This window comes from Macrobrachium nipponense, chromosome 18 (genome assembly GCF_015104395.2).
Source record: "Macrobrachium nipponense isolate FS-2020 chromosome 18, ASM1510439v2, whole genome shotgun sequence".
Lineage (NCBI taxonomy): Eukaryota > Metazoa > Arthropoda > Malacostraca > Decapoda > Palaemonidae > Macrobrachium > Macrobrachium nipponense.
Window position 1 is genome coordinate 11,209,339 of NC_087211.1, and position 12,500 is coordinate 11,221,838.

The window sequence follows — 12,500 nt, forward strand, 5'->3', positions numbered from 1 at the left end:
CTACAATATTTGCAGTTAATCCAATTATGAACTTTTTGAACGTGTAATTTAATTGACAAAATATTTAAAAAAAAACAATACAAGTATAAACAAATCCATCGGGTCAACCCCTTTGAGAGCTGATAATCCGCTCAGAGGTCTGGTAAAACTATTCTTATGATAATAAAAAGTGCTATGACCGTAGTTTCGTCTTTGATATGGAGTTATGCCTTTTTTTATTTCCACGCTCCTGACCTTAATGTTTACCAGAGCTAGTGCTTTGTGTCCCAAACCCAGAGTCAACTGCGAAGAAACCTTGCTTAGCCATTTTAGAACTTTCTTTTTGTCTCTTATTGTTTCTTGATGATATGTGAGCATTGTCTTTTATTAGAAAATATGCATAACTATAACCTGAATCCAAAACAAACGTTGGAAAAGATGAACAATGATTACAACTAATAAGTAAAATTATATAAAAATTCATGTTTATTTAGATGACTAGTTGATCAAAAGTTAATCAGAAGAGATATAAATTATTATTATTATATTATTATTATATTTTATTATTTATATATACATATATATACATACATATACATACACACACACACACACACACACACACACACACATATATATAATATATAGATATATAATATATATATATATTCATTATATATATATTATAATATGATATATGAATATAAGGAGCCCATAAAAACGCCAAAATAGTAGTAACTTACTTTCTTTATTTAGTCGTTTTGATGGGCTCCTTTTATTAGATGGAATTCTGTTGTAACAAAACATTTTTACCAGTCATATATATACATACACACATGCACACACACACACACGCACACATATATATACAATATATATATATATATATATATATATATATATATATATTATACATACATACATATATTATGTATATCTATTATAATAGATATATATATATATAATATATAGTTATATATATATATATATTATAATAATATATACATATATATATATATCATATATATATATATATATATATATATGTATATATATATAATGTATATATATATATAATATATATATTATATATATATATAAAATAATATATCTATATATATATATATATTATATACATTCTTTTATCGGTACGCGGGCTCCAGTTTTTTAAAAATGCGAAAAAAATAGCAACAGCCATAAAGTTTAGAGAGGGCCTGGAATGCACAGATAAATAAAGAGTTTTTTAAAGACTGAAGTTGACTAACAAAACGCGGCGGCGCCGGTTCCAAAAATGCCTCTTTATTTCCCTTCTCGTTAAGGACGACTTTTATTATACTCTTCTCGGTGGTGGAGAATCTCGGATAATACGTTCGAGTTTATCTTTTTTTCATCTTGTAGCATCACTAAGCATTCATTTGTTCATTGATTCCCTTATTTGTTTTGAATTGAATATTTTCTGTCCACGTGTACTCATTCAGTCAGTTCAGGATCACCGGGACGAGAGAGAGGAGAGCAGAGAGGAGAGAGAGAGAGAGAGGAAAAATGTATTATTATTCTTAGCCCCCACAAACACGCCGTGGAAAATTTTGTTACCTTCGACACCGTAAAAAAACCAAGCCTTCTTCCTGCACGCACACACACACACACACACACACACACAGAGCGAGAGAGAGAGAAGAGAGAGAAAATAAAATGAGAGTGGAGTTGTTGATCAAACAACTAATCAACGTTTCAACACAAACGGGAAGCGTAAACGAGGTTACGCATATATACAAGATATTGGTTGGAATCAACTCTTATATTCGTTATTAATGTTTCTCTGTCTATCTGTTTCTCTCTTCCTCTTTCCTCTGTACGCACACAGGAACGTACACATACACCTCATATATGTATTATATATGCATATATATCCAGCTTGCAATCAAACAGAATAAAATCCCCCCCCCCACCACCGGCCCGCCCCCTTCCGCCCGAGTAATAAACTCATTCCACAGAGTAATTTAAACTCATTCAACATGCATACGAGTCTACAAACACGCAGCCGAATGAAAGTGCAATAGAAAAAAAACTTTTTTCATATTATTGTTTCTTCCAAAAAACCATACTAGAATTTGTTAAAGTGAACTTTTTCTCTGGCCTCCAAACCCAGCCATCTTGGCACATTAATAATAATAATAATAATAATAATAATAATAATAATAATAATAATAATAATAATAATAAACCACATAGCAAGCGAATGCCCGGCACTTGCACAGAACCAGTACAAAAAGAGGCATGATACAGTGGCAAAAGCCCTCCACTGGAGCCTGTGCAAGAAACATCAGCTACCTTGCAGTAATAAGTGGTACGAGCACCAACCTGAGGGAGTGATAGAAAATGATCAGGCAAAGATCCTCTGGGACTATGGTATCAGAACGGATAGGGTGATACGTGCAAACAGACCAGAAGTGACGTTGATTGACAAAATCAAGAAGAAAGTATCACTCATTGATGTCGCAATACCATGGGACACCAGAGTTGAAGAGAAAGAGAGGGGGAAAATGGATAAGTATCAAGATCTGAAAATAGAAATAAGAAGGATATGGGATATGCCAGTGGAAGTCGTACCCTTAATCATAGAAGCACTAGGCACAATCCCAAGATCACTGAAAAGGAATCTAGAAAAACTAGAGGCTGAAGTAGCTCCAGGACTCATGCAGAAGAGTGTGATCCTAGAAACGGCGCACATAGTAAGAAAAGTGATGGACTCCTCAGGAGGCAGGATGCAACCCGGAAACCCCACACTATAAATACCACCCAGTCGAATTGGAGGACTGTGATAGAGCAAAAAAAAAAAAAAGAATAATAATAATAATAATCATAATAATAATCTAGAAGCTTCATTATTTCTAATCCCTTTCCCGAGAAAAACTTTCCATTTCACGACGGAGTCCAGTCAGGAAATGCATCCTCCTCCTCCATCTCCTCCTCCTCCTCCCGTAGAGACTGAATAAAGAGGCAGTTGGGGCAACGTTTACTGTTATTGCATTTGCCTTCATGTTTGCTGCCTGGTTATTCTGATGTCGTTCTGTTTAACTTGCTTTCTCTTCCTGCTGCTTTCTCCGGAAGCTTGCTATCGCTTTTGTTCACTTTTTCCAATGTTCTCTGCTTTCTATTGCATTCTGTTTATTTTTCCAATATTTTTTGTGTTCTATTGCTTTTAAGCATTTTTCCAGCGTTCTCTACAGTCTATATTGCATTCAATTAATTTTCCAAATATTCTTCGCTTTCTATTGCATTAAATTCATTTTTCCAATATTCTTAGCTTTCTATTGCATTTAATTCAGTTTTCAATTATTCTTCGCTTTTTATTGCATTGAATTAATTTTTCCAATATTCTTTGCTATTTATTGCACTGAATTCATTTTTCCAATATTCTTCGCTCTCTGTTGCATTAGATTAATTTTTCCAATATTCTTCGCTTTCTATTGTATTTATGCATTTTTTCCAACGTTCTCTGCATTTTATTGCATTCAATTCCCTTTTCCAATATTCTTCGCTTTCTATTGCATTTTTCCTGTATTCCAGTATTTGCTTCCATATAATTTCTTTTAGATATTTATATGTTCTAATTTACGTTTCATCCTCAATTTCTCTTCTTTCAGCTGCCCTCAGTTAAATGATTGCAAAGGAATTCTAGATTTTGATCAACTGTTGTGAATCAAAGACCATGAATATCATTACAGATGTCATCTTTGACTTTTACGTAATTTTTTTTTTATGATTTCATACATATTGTTGTCGGTAAGGCTATTGCAATATAAAACAGAAAAAAAGGTCATGACATATAGCAACTGATATGTTCAAAACACTCATTATTTTCCCATATTTTTATTTCCAAAATAAGAGTATTTCAAAATATTTTTGCTATTTATATCTCACTAATGAAGCGAAAAGTAGGAAAGACTACTCATTTGCATATCGTTTGATCTACAGTCCCTGTTTCATTTGATTAAAAAAAAAATTCTCTCCCTCTTGCGATTTATGGTCATGTAATAAAAAATCATTTTTTTTTTTGTAGTAAATATAAAGGGGTCTTTAATTTCATGTTCATATTTAATTATTTGGTGTCACAAAAGCAACATGCTGGAGTGTGGGACATCACAGTTAATAAACGACCTGTTTCAGAACCAAAAATGATTTTATAAAACCTGGTTAGGGCAGCCAGGTTAAAGAAACGAGTTAGACTTTTTTTTTACTGAAAATCCATTTACCTGTATTAGCGAGTATTGACAAGCGTAGGCTATGTTAGATAGAGGGTAATGGGCTCCAACCAACATCCCCCTCCTTTTAATTATGTCTCACTTAATTGGTAGGAGTCACTGTGATGTTATTTGTGACTGTTGGGCAGGATGAGTTGCCAAACTGCAACCCCCCCTCTGGTAGGTGAGGGTGTTATTCAGCCAATGGGCTTTCAAACTTTGATTTTCGCTGTTTAATATTCACGTTTGTCCTCTGCAGTTATGGGAGTGAATTATCTTCATTTCATTGACCTTACGTAGTCTGGACCGAAGCGACTCAGTGACTTGGTGTATTCCTTCCCAACAGAAGACTGCCAGTCCATAGTCCACTCCTCTCCCCTCCACAGACCATAACAAGCCTCGAGAGTTAGTTACTGAATAAATGCCGTGACCCGGGAATCAGCAGGGAGTTTGGCAACGTTAACTTAACACTGCTTATGTCATGAATCAATACTTTTTATAAGTTTTACAGTGATGCTTTACGCTTCGCTTTCTCGTCTTGAGGCTCGTTTCGTGAGAAATTCAATAATACTTCAAAGTTCTGGATTTCATGAATTTGGTTAATTATTTTCAAAAATATATATTTTCCTATTTCAACGCATAGTATTCAAAGCGAGCTAGTACGATATCTGAGGATTTTATTTAATATTTATTATTTTTCCAACTAAAATTATTAATATCGGTTCGGCCATCGTCTCTTTTTTTAAAGTAGCAGTTTCCCATTAATCCTATAAGTTTCTAGACTTTCTCTCTCTCTCTCTCTCTCTCTCTCTCTCTCTCTCTCTCTCTCTCTCTCTCTCTCTCTCTGTCCTCTTTTATTCAACCCCATCCTTCTCCAAAACGTAGCAGGGAATATATAAATCTCTCTCCTCAAATAAACACCCAAAAGAATATGCACATTCGGAGAATATTCGCGTGTGAAAATATTCGCCCAGGCGGGAAAAGGTGTCTTTTGAGGCGGTAAGCAGGTTGACAGCATCATAATATTAGCGTTCTCGAGGGAACGGGGCGGTGTGATGATTCTCAGGCCGTGAAAGGAGGTCAACACTCCCGGGAAATTCTCTTCTGCTCAGTTCCAAGGGCAGCGCCTTTATTCCTCTACCGTCGCCTCCTGCAGGAGGGATCTGGAGATCTCTCCCTCATTCACTTCGTACGAAAGGAAAGATCTTTCTTGCTTGATTTCATTATAAATCGAAGGACAGTGGCTGGGCTCTTTTGTGGGAGGTAGAGATTGTTATTATTATACACAAATGAATTGTTGCTTCTTAAGATTAAAGCGTTAATATATAAATTTTCATACATTGTGACTTGAATCTCTCTCTCTCTCTCTCTCTCTCTCTCTCTCTCTCTCTCTCTCTCTCTCTCTCTCTCTCTCTCTCTCTCTCTCTCTCTCTCTCTATATATATATATATATATTATATATATATATATATATCATATATATATATATATATATATATATATATATATATGTATATATATATATATATATATATATATATATATATATCTATATATAGTATGTATATAATATATATATATATATATATATATATATATATATATATATATAGATAGATAGATATACTTATATCATATATTATATGCTAGATATATATACTATATACTATATATAATTTATATATTATATATATATATATATATATAAATTAATCTATATCTATCTATATGTATATTATAATATATATATATTACTTTATATATATATATAAATATATATCTCTATCTATATATATATATATATAATATCTTATATATATATATATATATATATATATCTATCTATAACTATAATATATATAATATATTATATCTATATATATATATATATATATATATAATTATATATTATATATATATATCAATAGATATATTATATTTATAATTAATATTATAAATAAATAGATATAGAGAGAGTAGAGAGAGATAGAGAGAGAGAGAGAGAGAAGAGAGACGAGAGAGAGAGAGAGAGAGAGAGAGAGAGAGAGGAGAGAGAGAGAGATTTCAAATCATAGCTCTAACTATTTGTCGCTGTCTAATAACTGTGAATCATTTTGATATGTGACTACGATATTTGATAAAGTATGACCGAATAAGCGGTTAAAAACAACTCTTTGCCTATTGGTTTGAATGTGCTCTATCATAAGACTTACCGAAATACGTAAAACAACAGTAATTTATTGGGCGGGAAATGCTGAAACGACTTTAATGTTATACCAAACCTAAATGAATATGCCTCATAGCAAATCGCCCCGGGATAATATATGTAAAATGTTTATCAATACATCACTTTTCAAAGGACGATATTAGATTTAACTAACACTCACAGGATAGATACATTTCTCAAATAAAGTTAAACTAAAATTTTCCCCCAAAAGATACCGGAGCCATGAGAAGGAAAATGGTAATTCCGTGCAGGTGGAAATAAGTATAATGCAATTTAGCCTTATCGCTCAAAGCGTTTAGGATATCAGGGCTCTAAAATAAAGGAAGGGTTCCACTGATATATATAATTTCATAGCACGAAGTCTCCCCTGCTTAAGATACTTAACAAAGAAATGTGATATGAGAAACTTTTTATTTCCGCTTTTCGAAACGTGGAACGAAAATTGTAAATAGGGAGGATAAAATGTTTCTGTTTTGTGAATAAGTTTTAGGTAGACGAAACATTGCAAAGGAACAGACAGCTTCAAAACACTACAGAAAGCTTCTATATGTTTATCAATTCGGTGAAAATTATCGAATAATATGTAGGCTAGATAGGATGAGAAGACAGAATTTAGACCAAAGGCCGAGCAAGTGCTGGGGTCTACGAGGTCATTCAGCGCTGAAAGGGAAACTGAGAGTCAAAAGCTTTGAAAGGCGTAACAGGAGGAAGGCCCCGAAGCAGTTGCACTATGAAACAATAATTGGAGACGGCGGGAAGAAAGATATAAGGAGAGTATGGAGGTACAGTAAAGGAATGAAAGGGGCTGTATCTAGGGGACGAAGGGACGCTGTAACGAACCTCAAGTAATTCCAGGACACACACACATTATATATATATATATATATATATATATATATATATATATATATATATATATATATATATATATATATATATAGATATATATATATATATCCACTTATATAATTATGGATTTCTTCCGCATTATTATTATTATTATTATTATTATTATTATTATTATTATTATTATTATTATTATTATTATTATTTTATGTTATTATATTATTATTATTATTATTATTATTATTATTGTTATTATTATTATTGTTGTTGTTATTATTATTATTATTATTATTATTATATTATTATTATTTTATTATTTTATTTTTTATTATTATTTTAGGTGATTGCTGCCTCAGCAGAGTTAATTTTATAAAGAGGGATTACTTCCAGCATATTATTATTATTATTATTATTATTATTATTATTATTATTATTATTATTATTATTAAATCTGAAACAAACATTCGTTCTGCTCCTCGAATAAGATTAATTAATCGGTCTAAAACGTCCTTTCGGCCGAGTCTTGCGATAAGGCGAATTAGCGTAAACTGCCATTCTAAACATGTTGTAAATCATCCGTAATTTGTTTGTGTTGCAAAGTCGTTAATAGCATTTATGTCTGCAATGTGTCCTGGATAGTCACGGTAATGTCTGGTGCTGCGTACTTAAGGATTTGCGGAATGGCTTCTCTGTCGTTTTGATTATATATATATATATATATATATATATATATATATATATATATATATATATATATATATATATATATATATATATATATACATATATATATATTAACCTGGTGACACGTTCTTATGGGTGTCTATCCCCTCAGCAAAGCAGTGTACTTTTGTTCTTTATGTTAGATGTTATACATGATATTGAACCTGCTCTCAAATACAAAAAACCAGCATATAAATAAGATAAAATATACAGTATGAAAAACTGTAACATCCCCTTACCTCAATATATTAAAATTAAAAAAAGAAGGATTTTCGTAACATCCTCTTAAGGATAATCCTGCTTATTCCAAGGTGAGTATTAATTAAAAAAAAAAAACTAAAGAGTTTATCATGATTATAGCCGCCCTATGAAATTTTATGTTTCTTCAGACGATACTCCAGACCTTATACTTTATTTTGCGCCTAAGGCTTTTCTAGGGCTTCGCAAATGACGCCTCTCTAGGTCAGGGAAACACAAAGGTTTTCTACGCTAACTGACTATATATATATATATATATATATATATAATATATAATATATATATATATATATATACTATATATATATATATCTATATATATATATATATCTATATATATATAGATATATATATATATATATATATATATATATATATATATATATATATATACATATATAAAAGCCACAAAGCCCTCTAACTTCTTTGCATTTTGGACGTACTTATTCTATATATATATATATATATATATATATATATATATATATATATATATATATATATATATATACATGTAAAGTTTAGTTTCGCTCTAATATACGTAATTTTAAGCAATTACACATTAAAACATGTCATATCTTGATACTGACAGTGATTATTATAACTTTTCACCACTGTAATCTCTTCTGCCCTAAAACCTAGCAGCAATTAGATAGATAAAATAAATGGAATGAAACTATTAAATAAATACCTTTATCATATTCCTAAGTGAGCGTCACTTCACCAAGGAACATTACTCTAACTGTGTATGACGAATTCGTCATTGTTTTTATTTTGTTTTACTTTATTTTATTCTTTTATTTTTTCACCCGACGAAGGGTCATAAAGATGGGCCTGGAACGACCTTTCCAGAGAGGAAAACACATCTGTCCCGGACCTGAATTAGAACCAGATGACGAGTGTTTTCGCCCACCTAGATTACTGCCAAATTTCGGGTGACCTCAAAGAACAGGAGAGAGAGAGAGAGAGAGAGAGAGAGAGAGAGAGAGAGAGAGAGAGAAGGAGAGGAGAGGATTGGTGGATGATAGAATCGGAATAATCGAATAAAATTTTTCGAGGGATTTTAGATGAACAGCTCATAAGAATGAACCATAATCTTTATTAAAAAAAGTTTGGGAAATGAGAGAGAGAGAGAGAGAGAGAGAGGAGATGAGAGAGAGAGAGAGAGAGAGAGAGAGAGAGAGAGAGAGAGATTTTCAAATATAACAGCGAGGTGATGAAGGAAGTGAAACACCGACTGCCTCTCCATTGAAAATATCGAAATAGGTAAAGTTAAAGAAGAGAGAGAGAGAGAGAGAGAGAGAGAGAGAGAGAGAGAGAGAGAGAGAGAGAGAGAGAGAGGTGAAATGCTGAATATATTTCCATAGACAATATCGAAGATAGTAAAGGTTAAAGAGAGAGACGCATATGAAAAAATAAAATAAAATAACATATCCAGTGAATTTCCTTAGAATGTTGGTATCATGAGACATCAACTGATAAAGTCTTCATAGTCAGAAAGTACATTGCTGTTCCTGTGAAATTATTATTATTATATTACTATTATATCTAACAGAATTAAGAGGAGACCATATCTTTCAGTAATAAAAAACCAGCAGTTAATATCTGAAGGGAAACACTCACTCAGCCTTGGCCAATCTATATATATATATATATATATATATATATATATATATATATATATATATATATACGTATATATATATATATATATATATATATATATATATATATATATATATATATATATATATATATATATATTATATATATATATATAACATAACTTGTTTTTTGTTTTTTTGGGCAAATATTCATTGTCAATATCCGTTCCGTTTTACTGGGATCCCAATGAATATTGCAAGCTATATAACTCGCGTATTGCAGTCCAAAGTACAATGCCGCCGAAAGCCAGCATTGAATATACAAACCCGATAAATATAAATTGCTTTACAGATATTTTTGACTCCATTCCCACGGAAAAATATTTCTAAAAATCATGCGCAAAATACATATCGTAATCTGGACGAAACTCCGATGAATCAGTTTTTGGAGGAAAATTCATAGTTTGAGATTTTTCTGTATTTACCGAAATTCACGACTTCACGACTCGAAGAGAGAAATGAATTTTCATCTGTGACGAGGCCTTGTTTGAAGGCTGACTGTAACTAACCCTTCCTTTGGCAAACAATTCTAGTTAGCCTATTCAAATGAGCAGATGGGTAGGCCTATTATCTGCCAATAAAACAACATATTCCTAAAGTCCTCATTTGTGTTTATAATTCCTTTGGCATTTACAAAGCCGTTTTAAACTAGTCGTGGCGATACAATGCCCAGGAATTTAAATTCTCGGTATTAGGCCCTGCGAAGAGAAAAATGTTTTATTCTTATTACTGAACATGAACGGCGTTCTATAAAAACGTGTAGAGAAGACGAGAATAGAAATTTCTGGGTGAAATTCAAATTGTGGAATCTGATCCCACAATGACAAACGTAGGCAGAAGGAATCCAACATTTGAAGCAACGTGTCTCTGATATGAAGAACCTATGAAAAGCTGAGACCTAATTAGTGTAAAATAACCCCGGAAACTGTGGAGCGAAATGCCTGATGTATATGTCTGCAGGTCTGGAGATCCTTACGAGAGAACTATTCACCGAAATCTGAGGTAGTCGTTCTCAGCGGATCGAATCCAGCAGGTGATTGACTGCCACCGATCGAGTATAATCATTCCCCTTTGGTTTTAGTTCTGAGGCAGAGAGCGTTGGATGTCCAACGACAATTCTAACTTTGTGTTTGCGAATATAAAACAAATAGTCACGCCTTTATGATGAAAATGTATAGAAATATGTTTTTTTTATTTATTCCAGTATAAACTAGAGCCAAAGTTTAAAAGCTGTGAAGTCAAATGCTCTAAATTTTTAATCATTGAGTTACGCACCAACAGGAAACTGTCCCAAAGCCATGTCAATAAGGTTAAAAATGCGAAATATTTGTCAACAGTTACTTGTGTTTTACGAGACCATTACCTGGATATGGGGACGATGCACAATAATTTTTTTTTTTTTTTACTCCACTCCGAATTTCGGGATGGCCATATTCAAGTTATATAGTTCGTGACATTTAATCGGAAAATGCATGAATTGAATAAAAGCCACCGAAAGATAAATGAGAAATTGTGAATTGATGGACGAATTTCATTATTGGTAGGACATAAATGTAATGAATATACTTTTTATATTATTGCATGACTCATGGTATCTCTTTCCCTAACACCTCTTGATTAGAGTATTTACACAAAGCGTTTGGCAAATAAACACAACTGATGAATAGAAGTCATATTGATAAAATGTTCAAAACCCGATTTTGCATACTTTCAGGCTATGAAAATGATTTAATAATACCTCTTTTCTATTTACATTTAACTTCCAATGTCATGGGGTTTGTTTTGCAGTTTACCGGCTTAGGATTGATGAGATCAAAATATATAGTCAGTGGAAATCATTATTATTAGTATTATTCAGAAGATGAACCCTATTCATAAGGATCAAGCCCACCAAAGGGGCTATTGACTTGAATTTGAAGCTTCCAAAGAATATAACGGTTTTCATTAGAAAGAAGTAACAGAAGGTCATGGGAAATGCAGAAAGAAGAGATCACTTATAAAAAATTAAACAATAAAATAAAAAAAATATCAGCAGATAAATAGAAAAAATGGATGTAAATGATTAAAATATAAGAATTGTATGAGGGTAGTATTGCATTGCATCATCGCTTGAACCTCTTTAGTTCCAGTTGCACGAAATCCCCTGAAGGGATGCTGTTCCTTAATTAACCTTCTAAATGATACATGTGCATAATGACATCAATAAGATTATTATATTAAAAATTAACAATTCAGTCTGGCACATTATGAGGAGCGTCAGGCGGGACACACCTGTGCTGTTAACACAGCAGTGAAGCGAAATGAGCAAGCACTCGGCCGGCGCCCTATTATGCCTGGTACTGTCGAATGCTTGTGCTCATCTTCCGTCAAGATCAACAATAGCATCATGAAACTGGAGACGTTTTGACAGACGGTCTCCCGAATTTTCAATGTTCTCGCTTTGTCCCCGACGCGAAAATAAAAGTCTACGAAACTGGATGCGTTTTGTGGAGATTTATTATGTCCTTTTAGTCTTGAGTGAGACAGAATGGAAACGACTGAAACTCTGGATTGCATCCA